Raw genomic sequence first — 10,000 nt, forward strand, 5'->3', positions numbered from 1 at the left:
GTGGAAGAAATTGCATATACTGTAGCCATAATTTGTAGCACAGATTGTTGGATGAAATACAAACTAACCTTGCTTACTTATTTCAAAGCGAGGGCACATATTTCAGCCTTGTGGGAAAAAACGGACAAAGAGTTGAAATTCCACAAGGCAGTGACAAAAAGCTTACAGCACCTGGTATTCCCAGGCGGTCTCCCATCCAAGTACTAACCAGGCCCGACCCTGCTTAGCTTCCGAGATCGGACGAGATCAGGCGTACTCAGGCCGGTGTGGCCGTAAGCGAAAGGCCAATCTCAAAAAGTGGATGAAATTGCATATACTGTAGCCATAATTTGTAGCACAGATTGTTGGATGAAATACAAACTAACCTTGCTTACTTATTTCAAAGCGAGGGCACATATTTCAGCCTTGTGGGAAAAAACGGACAAAGAGTTGAAATTCCACAAGGCAGTGACAAAAAGCTTACAGCACCTGGTATTCCCAGGCGGTCTCCCATCCAAGTACTAACCAGGCCCGACCCTGCTTAGCTTCCGAGATCGGACGAGATCAGGCGTACTCAGGCCGGTGTGGCCGTAAGCGAAAGCCAATCTCAAAAAGTGGATGAAATTGCATATACTGTAGCCATAATTTGTAGCACAGATTGTTGGATGAAATACAAACTAACCTTGCTTACTTATTTCAAAGCGAGGGCACATATTTCAGCCTTGTGGGAAAAAACGGACAAAGAGTTGAAATTCCACAAGGCAGTGACAAAAAGCTTACAGCACCTGGTATTCCCAGGCGGTCTCCCATCCAAGTACTAACCAGGCCCGACCCTGCTTAGCTTCCGAGATCGGACGAGATCAGGCGTACTCAGGCCGGTGTGGCCGTAAGAGAAAGCCAATCTCAAAAAGTGGATGAAATTGCATATACTGTAGCCATAATTTGTAGCACAGATTGTTGGATGAAATACAAACTAACCTTGCTTACTTATTTCAAAGCGAGGGCACATATTTCAGCCTTGTGGGAAAAAACGGACAAAGAGTTGAAATTCCACAAGGCAGTGACAAAAAGCTTACAGCACCTGGTATTCCCAGGCGGTCTCCCATCCAAGTACTAACCAGGCCCGACCCTGCTTAGCTTCCGAGATCGGACGAGATCAGGCGTACTCAGGCCGGTGTGGCCGTAAGCGAAAGCCAATCTCAAAAAGTGGATGAAATTGCATATACTGTAGCCATAATTTGTAGCACAGATTGTTGGATGAAATACAAACTAACCTTGCTTACTTATTTCAAAGCGAGGGCACATATTTCAGCCTTGTGGGAAAAAACGGACAAAGAGTTGAAATTCCACAAGGCAGTGACAAAAAGCTTACAGCACCTGGTATTCCCAGGCGGTCTCCCATCCAAGTACTAACCAGGCCCGACCCTGCTTAGCTTCCGAGATCGGACGAGATCAGGCGTACTCAGGCCGGTGTGGCCGTAAGCGAGAAACTATCTCTTGGTGCACTATGTAAAGTCAAAGTGAGCCTGATTAACAGCTGTTGCATTTTCACCATTTAGATAAGCATCTTTGTGTCACTCAAAAAGTGGAAGAAATTGCATATACTGTAGCCATAATTTGTAGCACAGATTGTTGGATGAAATACAAACTAACCTTGCTTACTTATTTCAAAGCGAGGGCACATATTTCAGCCTTGTGGGAAAAAACGGACAAAGAGTTGAAATTCCACAAGGCAGTGACAAAAAGCTTACAGCACCTGGTATTCCCAGGCGGTCTCCCATCCAAGTACTAACCAGGCCCGACCCTGCTTAGCTTCCGAGATCGGACGAGATCAGGCGTACTCAGGCCGGTGTGGCCGTAAGCGAAAGCCAATCTCAAAAAGTGGATGAAATTGCATATACTGTAGCCATAATTTGTAGCACAGATTGTTGGATGAAATACAAACTAACCTTGCTTACTTATTTCAAAGCGAGGGCACATATTTCAGCCTTGTGGGAAAAAACGGACAAAGAGTTGAAATTCCACAAGGCAGTGACAAAAAGCTTACAGCACCTGGTATTCCCAGGCGGTCTCCCATCCAAGTACTAACCAGGCCCGACCCTGCTTAGCTTCCGAGATCGGACGAGATCAGGCGTACTCAGGCCGGTGTGGCCGTAAGCGAAAGCCAATCTCAAAAAGTGGATGAAATTGCATATACTGTAGCCATAATTTGTAGCACAGATTGTTGGATGAAATACAAACTAACCTTGCTTACTTATTTCAAAGCGAGGGCACATATTTCAGCCTTGTGGGAAAAAACGGACAAAGAGTTGAAATTCCACAAGGCAGTGACAAAAAGCTTACAGCACCTGGTATTCCCAGGCGGTCTCCCATCCAAGTACTAACCAGGCCCGACCCTGCTTAGCTTCCGAGATCGGACGAGATCAGGCGTACTCAGGCCGGTGTGGCCGTAAGCGAAAGCCAATCTCAAAAAGTGGATGAAATTGCATATACTGTAGCCATAATTTGTAGCACAGATTGTTGGATGAAATACAAACTAACCTTGCTTACTTATTTCAAAGCGAGGGCACATATTTCAGCCTTGTGGGAAAAAACGGACAAAGAGTTGAAATTCCACAAGGCAGTGACAAAAAGCTTACAGCACCTGGTATTCCCAGGCGGTCTCCCATCCAAGTACTAACCAGGCCCGACCCTGCTTAGCTTCCGAGATCGGACGAGATCAGGCGTACTCAGGCCGGTGTGGCCGTAAGCGAAAGCCAATCTCAAAAAGTGGATGAAATTGCATATACTGTAGCCATAATTTGTAGCACAGATTGTTGGATGAAATACAAACTAACCTTGCTTACTTATTTCAAAGCGAGGGCACATATTTCAGCCTTGTGGGAAAAAACGGACAAAGAGTTGAAATTCCACAAGGCAGTGACAAAAAGCTTACAGCACCTGGTATTCCCAGGCGGTCTCCCATCCAAGTACTAACCAGGCCCGACCCTGCTTAGCTTCCGAGATCGGACGAGATCAGGCGTACTCAGGCCGGTGTGGCCGTAAGCGAAAGCCAATCTCAAAAAGTGGATGAAATTGCATATACTGTAGCCATAATTTGTAGCACAGATTGTTGGATGAAATACAAACTAACCTTGCTTACTTATTTCAAAGCGAGGGCACATATTTCAGCCTTGTGGGAAAAAACGGACAAAGAGTTGAAATTCCACAAGGCAGTGACAAAAAGCTTACAGCACCTGGTATTCCCAGGCGGTCTCCCATCCAAGTACTAACCAGGCCCGACCCTGCTTAGCTTCCGAGATCGGACGAGATCAGGCGTACTCAGGCCGGTGTGGCCGTAAGCGAAAGCCAATCTCAAAAAGTGGATGAAATTGCATATACTGTAGCCATAATTTGTAGCACAGATTGTTGGATGAAATACAAACTAACCTTGCTTACTTATTTCAAAGCGAGGGCACATATTTCAGCCTTGTGGGAAAAAACGGACAAAGAGTTGAAATTCCACAAGGCAGTGACAAAAAGCTTACAGCACCTGGTATTCCCAGGCGGTCTCCCATCCAAGTACTAACCAGGCCCGACCCTGCTTAGCTTCCGAGATCGGACGAGATCAGGCGTACTCAGGCCGGTGTGGCCGTAAGCAAAAGGTAATCTCAAAAAGTGGATGAAATTGCATATACTGTAGCCATAATTTGTAGCACAGATTGTTGGATGAAATACAAACTAACCTTGCTTACTTATTTCAAAGCGAGGGCACATATTTCAGCCTTGTGGGAAAAAACGGACAAAGAGTTGAAATTCCACAAGGCAGTGACAAAAAGCTTACAGCACCTGGTATTCCCAGGCGGTCTCCCATCCAAGTACTAACCAGGCCCGACCCTGCTTAGCTTCCGAGATCGGACGAGATCAGGCGTACTCAGGCCGGTGTGGCCGTAAGCAAAAGCTAATCTCAAAAAGTGGATGAAATTGCATATACTGTAGCCATAATTTGTAGCACAGATTGTTGGATGAAATACAAACTAACCTTGCTTACTTATGTCAAAGCGAGGGCACATATTTCAGCCTTGTGGGAAAAAACGGACAAAGAGTTGAAATTCCACAAGGCAGTGACAAAAAGCTTACAGCACCTGGTATTCCCAGGCGGTCTCCCATCCAAGTACTAACCAGGCCCGACCCTGCTTAGCTTCCGAGATCGGACGAGATCAGGCGTACTCAGGCCGGTGTGGCCGTAAGAGAAAGCCAATCTCAAAAAGTGGATGAAATTGCATATACTGTAGCCATAATTTGTAGCACAGATTGTTGGATGAAATACAAACTAACCTTGCTTACTTATTTCAAAGCGAGGGCACATATTTCAGCCTTGTGGGAAAAAACGGACAAAGAGTTGAAATTCCACAAGGCAGTGACAAAAAGCTTACAGCACCTGGTATTCCCAGGCGGTCTCCCATCCAAGTACTAACCAGGCCCGACCCTGCTTAGCTTCCGAGATCGGACGAGATCAGGCGTACTCAGGCCGGTGTGGCCGTAAGCGAAAGCCAATCTCAAAAAGTGGATGAAATTGCATATACTGTAGCCATAATTTGTAGCACAGATTGTTGGATGAAATACAAACTAACCTTGCTTACTTATTTCAAAGCGAGGGCACATATTTCAGCCTTGTGGGAAAAAACGGACAAAGAGTTGAAATTCCACAAGGCAGTGACAAAAAGCTTACAGCACCTGGTATTCCCAGGCGGTCTCCCATCCAAGTACTAACCAGGCCCGACCCTGCTTAGCTTCCGAGATCGGACGAGATCAGGCGTACTCAGGCCGGTGTGGCCGTAAGCGAAAGCCAATCTCAAAAAGTGGATGAAATTGCATATACTGTAGCCATAATTTGTAGCACAGATTGTTGGATGAAATACAAACTAACCTTGCTTACTTATTTCAAAGCGAGGGCACATATTTCAGCCTTGTGGGAAAAAACGGACAAAGAGTTGAAATTCCACAAGGCAGTGACAAAAAGCTTACAGCACCTGGTATTCCCAGGCGGTCTCCCATCCAAGTACTAACCAGGCCCGACCCTGCTTAGCTTCCGAGATCGGACGAGATCAGGCGTACTCAGGCCGGTGTGGCCGTAAGAGAAAGCCAATCTCAAAAAGTGGATGAAATTGCATATACTGTAGCCATAATTTGTAGCACAGATTGTTGGATGAAATACAAACTAACCTTGCTTACTTATTTCAAAGCGAGGGCACATATTTCAGCCTTGTGGGAAAAAACGGACAAAGAGTTGAAATTCCACAAGGCAGTGACAAAAAGCTTACAGCACCTGGTATTCCCAGGCGGTCTCCCATCCAAGTACTAACCAGGCCCGACCCTGCTTAGCTTCCGAGATCGGACGAGATCAGGCGTACTCAGGCCGGTGTGGCCGTAAGCGAAAGCCAATCTCAAAAAGTGGATGAAATTGCATATACTGTAGCCATAATTTGTAGCACAGATTGTTGGATGAAATACAAACTAACCTTGCTTACTTATTTCAAAGCGAGGGCACATATTTCAGCCTTGTGGGAAAAAACGGACAAAGAGTTGAAATTCCACAAGGCAGTGACAAAAAGCTTACAGCACCTGGTATTCCCAGGCGGTCTCCCATCCAAGTACTAACCAGGCCCGACCCTGCTTAGCTTCCGAGATCGGACGAGATCAGGCGTACTCAGGCCGGTGTGGCCGTAAGCGAGAAACTATCTCTTGGTGCACTATGTAAAGTCAAAGTGAGCCTGATTAACAGCTGTTGCATTTTCACCATTTAGATAAGCATCTTTGTGTCACTCAAAAAGTGGAAGAAATTGCATATACTGTAGCCATAATTTGTAGCACAGATTGTTGGATGAAATACAAACTAACCTTGCTTACTTATTTCAAAGCGAGGGCACATATTTCAGCCTTGTGGGAAAAAACGGACAAAGAGTTGAAATTCCACAAGGCAGTGACAAAAAGCTTACAGCACCTGGTATTCCCAGGCGGTCTCCCATCCAAGTACTAACCAGGCCCGACCCTGCTTAGCTTCCGAGATCGGACGAGATCAGGCGTACTCAGGCCGGTGTGGCCGTAAGCGAAAGCCAATCTCAAAAAGTGGATGAAATTGCATATACTGTAGCCATAATTTGTAGCACAGATTGTTGGATGAAATACAAACTAACCTTGCTTACTTATTTCAAAGCGAGGGCACATATTTCAGCCTTGTGGGAAAAAACGGACAAAGAGTTGAAATTCCACAAGGCAGTGACAAAAAGCTTACAGCACCTGGTATTCCCAGGCGGTCTCCCATCCAAGTACTAACCAGGCCCGACCCTGCTTAGCTTCCGAGATCGGACGAGATCAGGCGTACTCAGGCCGGTGTGGCCGTAAGCGAAAGCCAATCTCAAAAAGTGGATGAAATTGCATATACTGTAGCCATAATTTGTAGCACAGATTGTTGGATGAAATACAAACTAACCTTGCTTACTTATTTCAAAGCGAGGGCACATATTTCAGCCTTGTGGGAAAAAACGGACAAAGAGTTGAAATTCCACAAGGCAGTGACAAAAAGCTTACAGCACCTGGTATTCCCAGGCGGTCTCCCATCCAAGTACTAACCAGGCCCGACCCTGCTTAGCTTCCGAGATCGGACGAGATCAGGCGTACTCAGGCCGGTGTGGCCGTAAGCGAAAAGCCAATCTCAAAAAGTGGATGAAATTGCATATACTGTAGCCATAATTTGTAGCACAGATTGTTGGATGAAATACAAACTAACCTTGCTTACTTATTTCAAAGCGAGGGCACATATTTCAGCCTTGTGGGAAAAAACGGACAAAGAGTTGAAATTCCACAAGGCAGTGACAAAAAGCTTACAGCACCTGGTATTCCCAGGCGGTCTCCCATCCAAGTACTAACCAGGCCCGACCCTGCTTAGCTTCCGAGATCGGACGAGATCAGGCGTACTCAGGCCGGTGTGGCCGTAAGCGAAAGCCAATCTCAAAAAGTGGATGAAATTGCATATACTGTAGCCATAATTTGTAGCACAGATTGTTGGATGAAATACAAACTAACCTTGCTTACTTATTTCAAAGCGAGGGCACATATTTCAGCCTTGTGGGAAAAAACGGACAAAGAGTTGAAATTCCACAAGGCAGTGACAAAAAGCTTACAGCACCTGGTATTCCCAGGCGGTCTCCCATCCAAGTACTAACCAGGCCCGACCCTGCTTAGCTTCCGAGATCGGACGAGATCAGGCGTACTCAGGCCGGTGTGGCCGTAAGCGAAAGCCAATCTCAAAAAGTGGATGAAATTGCATATACTGTAGCCATAATTTGTAGCACAGATTGTTGGATGAAATACAAACTAACCTTGCTTACTTATTTCAAAGCGAGGGCACATATTTCAGCCTTGTGGGAAAAAACGGACAAAGAGTTGAAATTCCACAAGGCAGTGACAAAAAGCTTACAGCACCTGGTATTCCCAGGCGGTCTCCCATCCAAGTACTAACCAGGCCCGACCCTGCTTAGCTTCCGAGATCGGACGAGATCAGGCGTACTCAGGCCGGTGTGGCCGTAAGCGAAAGCTAATCTCAAAAAGTGGATGAAATTGCATATACTGTAGCCATAATTTGTAGCACAGATTGTTGGATGAAATACAAACTAACCTTGCTTACTTATTTCAAAGCGAGGGCACATATTTCAGCCTTGTGGGAAAAAACGGACAAAGAGTTGAAATTCCACAAGGCAGTGACAAAAAGCTTACAGCACCTGGTATTCCCAGGCGGTCTCCCATCCAAGTACTAACCAGGCCCGACCCTGCTTAGCTTCCGAGATCGGACGAGATCAGGCGTACTCAGGCCGGTGTGGCCGTAAGCAAAAGGTAATCTCAAAAAGTGGATGAAATTGCATATACTGTAGCCATAATTTGTAGCACAGATTGTTGGATGAAATACAAACTAACCTTGCTTACTTATTTCAAAGCGAGGGCACATATTTCAGCCTTGTGGGAAAAAACGGACAAAGAGTTGAAATTCCACAAGGCAGTGACAAAAAGCTTACAGCACCTGGTATTCCCAGGCGGTCTCCCATCCAAGTACTAACCAGGCCCGACCCTGCTTAGCTTCCGAGATCGGACGAGATCAGGCGTACTCAGGCCGGTGTGGCCGTAAGCAGAAAGCTAATCTCAAAAAGTGGATGAAATTGCATATACTGTAGCCATAATTTGTAGCACAGATTGTTGGATGAAATACAAACTAACCTTGCTTACTTATTTCAAAGCGAGGGCACATATTTCAGCCTTGTGGGAAAAAACGGACAAAGAGTTGAAATTCCACAAGGCAGTGACAAAAAGCTTACAGCACCTGGTATTCCCAGGCGGTCTCCCATCCAAGTACTAACCAGGCCCGACCCTGCTTAGCTTCCGAGATCGGACGAGATCAGGCGTACTCAGGCCGGTGTGGCCGTAAGAGAAAGCCAATCTCAAAAAGTGGATGAAATTGCATATACTGTAGCCATAATTTGTAGCACAGATTGTTGGATGAAATACAAACTAACCTTGCTTACTTATTTCAAAGCGAGGGCACATATTTCAGCCTTGTGGGAAAAAACGGACAAAGAGTTGAAATTCCACAAGGCAGTGACAAAAAGCTTACAGCACCTGGTATTCCCAGGCGGTCTCCCATCCAAGTACTAACCAGGCCCGACCCTGCTTAGCTTCCGAGATCGGACGAGATCAGGCGTACTCAGGCCGGTGTGGCCGTAAGCGAAAGCCAATCTCAAAAAGTGGATGAAATTGCATATACTGTAGCCATAATTTGTAGCACAGATTGTTGGATGAAATACAAACTAACCTTGCTTACTTATTTCAAAGCGAGGGCACATATTTCAGCCTTGTGGGAAAAAACGGACAAAGAGTTGAAATTCCACAAGGCAGTGACAAAAAGCTTACAGCACCTGGTATTCCCAGGCGGTCTCCCATCCAAGTACTAACCAGGCCCGACCCTGCTTAGCTTCCGAGATCGGACGAGATCAGGCGTACTCAGGCCGGTGTGGCCGTAAGCGAAAGCCAATCTCAAAAAGTGGATGAAATTGCATATACTGTAGCCATAATTTGTAGCACAGATTGTTGGATGAAATACAAACTAACCTTGCTTACTTATTTCAAAGCGAGGGCACATATTTCAGCCTTGTGGGAAAAAACGGACAAAGAGTTGAAATTCCACAAGGCAGTGACAAAAAGCTTACAGCACCTGGTATTCCCAGGCGGTCTCCCATCCAAGTACTAACCAGGCCCGACCCTGCTTAGCTTCCGAGATCGGACGAGATCAGGCGTACTCAGGCCGGTGTGGCCGTAAGCGAAAGCCAATCTCAAAAAGTGGATGAAATTGCATATACTGTAGCCATAATTTGTAGCACAGATTGTTGGATGAAATACAAACTAACCTTGCTTACTTATTTCAAAGCGAGGGCACATATTTCAGCCTTGTGGGAAAAAACGGACAAAGAGTTGAAATTCCACAAGGCAGTGACAAAAAGCTTACAGCACCTGGTATTCCCAGGCGGTCTCCCATCCAAGTACTAACCAGGCCCGACCCTGCTTAGCTTCCGAGATCGGACGAGATCAGGCGTACTCAGGCCGGTGTGGCCGTAAGCGAAAGCCAATCTCAAAAAGTGGATGAAATTGCATATACTGTAGCCATAATTTGTAGCACAGATTGTTGGATGAAATACAAACTAACCTTGCTTACTTATTTCAAAGCGAGGGCACATATTTCAGCCTTGTGGGAAAAAACGGACAAAGAGTTGAAATTCCACAAGGCAGTGACAAAAAGCTTACAGCACCTGGTATTCCCAGGCGGTCTCCCATCCAAGTACTAACCAGGCCCGACCCTGCTTAGCTTCCGAGATCGGACGAGATCAGGCGTACTCAGGCCGGTGTGGCCGTAAGCGAGAAACTATCTCTTGGTGCACTATGTAAAGTCAAAGTGAGCCTGATTAACAGCTGTTGCATTTTCACCATTTAGATAAGC

General features: G+C 46.0%; 33 non-coding genes across 33 annotated transcripts; all 33 read right to left on the minus strand.

Moving 5' to 3' along the window:
• Positions 1–159: 159 nt before the first annotated feature.
• On the minus strand, positions 160–278 carry LOC139398853 (5S ribosomal RNA). The gene has a single exon (XR_011631680.1). It is a non-coding gene; the product is annotated as a 5S ribosomal RNA (ribosomal RNA).
• A 178-nt stretch (positions 279–456) lies between these two features.
• On the minus strand, positions 457–575 carry LOC139398854 (5S ribosomal RNA). Its single transcript, XR_011631681.1, has one exon. It is a non-coding gene; the product is annotated as a 5S ribosomal RNA (ribosomal RNA).
• Positions 576–752: 177 nt separating this feature from the next.
• On the minus strand, positions 753–871 carry LOC139398938 (5S ribosomal RNA). The gene has a single exon (XR_011631763.1). It is a non-coding gene; the product is annotated as a 5S ribosomal RNA (ribosomal RNA).
• A 177-nt stretch (positions 872–1,048) lies between these two features.
• Positions 1,049–1,167, minus strand: LOC139398855 (5S ribosomal RNA). Its single transcript, XR_011631682.1, has one exon. It is a non-coding gene; the product is annotated as a 5S ribosomal RNA (ribosomal RNA).
• A 177-nt stretch (positions 1,168–1,344) lies between these two features.
• Positions 1,345–1,463, minus strand: LOC139398856 (5S ribosomal RNA). Its single transcript, XR_011631683.1, has one exon. It is a non-coding gene; the product is annotated as a 5S ribosomal RNA (ribosomal RNA).
• A 260-nt stretch (positions 1,464–1,723) lies between these two features.
• LOC139398857 (5S ribosomal RNA) lies at positions 1,724–1,842 on the minus strand. Its single transcript, XR_011631684.1, has one exon. It is a non-coding gene; the product is annotated as a 5S ribosomal RNA (ribosomal RNA).
• A 177-nt stretch (positions 1,843–2,019) lies between these two features.
• On the minus strand, positions 2,020–2,138 carry LOC139398858 (5S ribosomal RNA). Its single transcript, XR_011631685.1, has one exon. It is a non-coding gene; the product is annotated as a 5S ribosomal RNA (ribosomal RNA).
• Positions 2,139–2,315: 177 nt separating this feature from the next.
• On the minus strand, positions 2,316–2,434 carry LOC139398859 (5S ribosomal RNA). The gene has a single exon (XR_011631686.1). It is a non-coding gene; the product is annotated as a 5S ribosomal RNA (ribosomal RNA).
• A 177-nt stretch (positions 2,435–2,611) lies between these two features.
• Positions 2,612–2,730, minus strand: LOC139398860 (5S ribosomal RNA). The gene has a single exon (XR_011631687.1). It is a non-coding gene; the product is annotated as a 5S ribosomal RNA (ribosomal RNA).
• A 177-nt stretch (positions 2,731–2,907) lies between these two features.
• LOC139398861 (5S ribosomal RNA) lies at positions 2,908–3,026 on the minus strand. Its single transcript, XR_011631688.1, has one exon. It is a non-coding gene; the product is annotated as a 5S ribosomal RNA (ribosomal RNA).
• Positions 3,027–3,203: 177 nt separating this feature from the next.
• LOC139398863 (5S ribosomal RNA) lies at positions 3,204–3,322 on the minus strand. The gene has a single exon (XR_011631690.1). It is a non-coding gene; the product is annotated as a 5S ribosomal RNA (ribosomal RNA).
• Positions 3,323–3,499: 177 nt separating this feature from the next.
• LOC139398864 (5S ribosomal RNA) lies at positions 3,500–3,618 on the minus strand. Its single transcript, XR_011631691.1, has one exon. It is a non-coding gene; the product is annotated as a 5S ribosomal RNA (ribosomal RNA).
• A 177-nt stretch (positions 3,619–3,795) lies between these two features.
• Positions 3,796–3,914, minus strand: LOC139398865 (5S ribosomal RNA). Its single transcript, XR_011631692.1, has one exon. It is a non-coding gene; the product is annotated as a 5S ribosomal RNA (ribosomal RNA).
• A 177-nt stretch (positions 3,915–4,091) lies between these two features.
• Positions 4,092–4,210, minus strand: LOC139398939 (5S ribosomal RNA). Its single transcript, XR_011631764.1, has one exon. It is a non-coding gene; the product is annotated as a 5S ribosomal RNA (ribosomal RNA).
• Positions 4,211–4,387: 177 nt separating this feature from the next.
• LOC139398866 (5S ribosomal RNA) lies at positions 4,388–4,506 on the minus strand. The gene has a single exon (XR_011631693.1). It is a non-coding gene; the product is annotated as a 5S ribosomal RNA (ribosomal RNA).
• Positions 4,507–4,683: 177 nt separating this feature from the next.
• LOC139398867 (5S ribosomal RNA) lies at positions 4,684–4,802 on the minus strand. The gene has a single exon (XR_011631694.1). It is a non-coding gene; the product is annotated as a 5S ribosomal RNA (ribosomal RNA).
• A 177-nt stretch (positions 4,803–4,979) lies between these two features.
• Positions 4,980–5,098, minus strand: LOC139398940 (5S ribosomal RNA). Its single transcript, XR_011631765.1, has one exon. It is a non-coding gene; the product is annotated as a 5S ribosomal RNA (ribosomal RNA).
• A 177-nt stretch (positions 5,099–5,275) lies between these two features.
• LOC139398868 (5S ribosomal RNA) lies at positions 5,276–5,394 on the minus strand. The gene has a single exon (XR_011631695.1). It is a non-coding gene; the product is annotated as a 5S ribosomal RNA (ribosomal RNA).
• Positions 5,395–5,571: 177 nt separating this feature from the next.
• On the minus strand, positions 5,572–5,690 carry LOC139398869 (5S ribosomal RNA). Its single transcript, XR_011631696.1, has one exon. It is a non-coding gene; the product is annotated as a 5S ribosomal RNA (ribosomal RNA).
• A 260-nt stretch (positions 5,691–5,950) lies between these two features.
• LOC139398870 (5S ribosomal RNA) lies at positions 5,951–6,069 on the minus strand. Its single transcript, XR_011631697.1, has one exon. It is a non-coding gene; the product is annotated as a 5S ribosomal RNA (ribosomal RNA).
• Positions 6,070–6,246: 177 nt separating this feature from the next.
• On the minus strand, positions 6,247–6,365 carry LOC139398871 (5S ribosomal RNA). Its single transcript, XR_011631698.1, has one exon. It is a non-coding gene; the product is annotated as a 5S ribosomal RNA (ribosomal RNA).
• A 177-nt stretch (positions 6,366–6,542) lies between these two features.
• LOC139398872 (5S ribosomal RNA) lies at positions 6,543–6,661 on the minus strand. The gene has a single exon (XR_011631700.1). It is a non-coding gene; the product is annotated as a 5S ribosomal RNA (ribosomal RNA).
• Positions 6,662–6,839: 178 nt separating this feature from the next.
• Positions 6,840–6,958, minus strand: LOC139398874 (5S ribosomal RNA). Its single transcript, XR_011631702.1, has one exon. It is a non-coding gene; the product is annotated as a 5S ribosomal RNA (ribosomal RNA).
• A 177-nt stretch (positions 6,959–7,135) lies between these two features.
• On the minus strand, positions 7,136–7,254 carry LOC139398875 (5S ribosomal RNA). Its single transcript, XR_011631703.1, has one exon. It is a non-coding gene; the product is annotated as a 5S ribosomal RNA (ribosomal RNA).
• A 177-nt stretch (positions 7,255–7,431) lies between these two features.
• On the minus strand, positions 7,432–7,550 carry LOC139398876 (5S ribosomal RNA). The gene has a single exon (XR_011631704.1). It is a non-coding gene; the product is annotated as a 5S ribosomal RNA (ribosomal RNA).
• Positions 7,551–7,727: 177 nt separating this feature from the next.
• Positions 7,728–7,846, minus strand: LOC139398877 (5S ribosomal RNA). The gene has a single exon (XR_011631705.1). It is a non-coding gene; the product is annotated as a 5S ribosomal RNA (ribosomal RNA).
• Positions 7,847–8,023: 177 nt separating this feature from the next.
• Positions 8,024–8,142, minus strand: LOC139398878 (5S ribosomal RNA). Its single transcript, XR_011631706.1, has one exon. It is a non-coding gene; the product is annotated as a 5S ribosomal RNA (ribosomal RNA).
• Positions 8,143–8,320: 178 nt separating this feature from the next.
• On the minus strand, positions 8,321–8,439 carry LOC139398941 (5S ribosomal RNA). The gene has a single exon (XR_011631766.1). It is a non-coding gene; the product is annotated as a 5S ribosomal RNA (ribosomal RNA).
• Positions 8,440–8,616: 177 nt separating this feature from the next.
• LOC139398879 (5S ribosomal RNA) lies at positions 8,617–8,735 on the minus strand. The gene has a single exon (XR_011631707.1). It is a non-coding gene; the product is annotated as a 5S ribosomal RNA (ribosomal RNA).
• Positions 8,736–8,912: 177 nt separating this feature from the next.
• Positions 8,913–9,031, minus strand: LOC139398880 (5S ribosomal RNA). The gene has a single exon (XR_011631708.1). It is a non-coding gene; the product is annotated as a 5S ribosomal RNA (ribosomal RNA).
• Positions 9,032–9,208: 177 nt separating this feature from the next.
• LOC139398881 (5S ribosomal RNA) lies at positions 9,209–9,327 on the minus strand. Its single transcript, XR_011631709.1, has one exon. It is a non-coding gene; the product is annotated as a 5S ribosomal RNA (ribosomal RNA).
• Positions 9,328–9,504: 177 nt separating this feature from the next.
• On the minus strand, positions 9,505–9,623 carry LOC139398882 (5S ribosomal RNA). Its single transcript, XR_011631710.1, has one exon. It is a non-coding gene; the product is annotated as a 5S ribosomal RNA (ribosomal RNA).
• A 177-nt stretch (positions 9,624–9,800) lies between these two features.
• On the minus strand, positions 9,801–9,919 carry LOC139398883 (5S ribosomal RNA). The gene has a single exon (XR_011631711.1). It is a non-coding gene; the product is annotated as a 5S ribosomal RNA (ribosomal RNA).
• Positions 9,920–10,000: the final 81 nt, after the last annotated feature.

This window comes from Oncorhynchus clarkii, unplaced genomic scaffold (assembly GCF_045791955.1).
Source record: "Oncorhynchus clarkii lewisi isolate Uvic-CL-2024 unplaced genomic scaffold, UVic_Ocla_1.0 unplaced_contig_1104_pilon_pilon, whole genome shotgun sequence".
Taxonomy (NCBI): domain Eukaryota; kingdom Metazoa; phylum Chordata; class Actinopteri; order Salmoniformes; family Salmonidae; genus Oncorhynchus; species Oncorhynchus clarkii.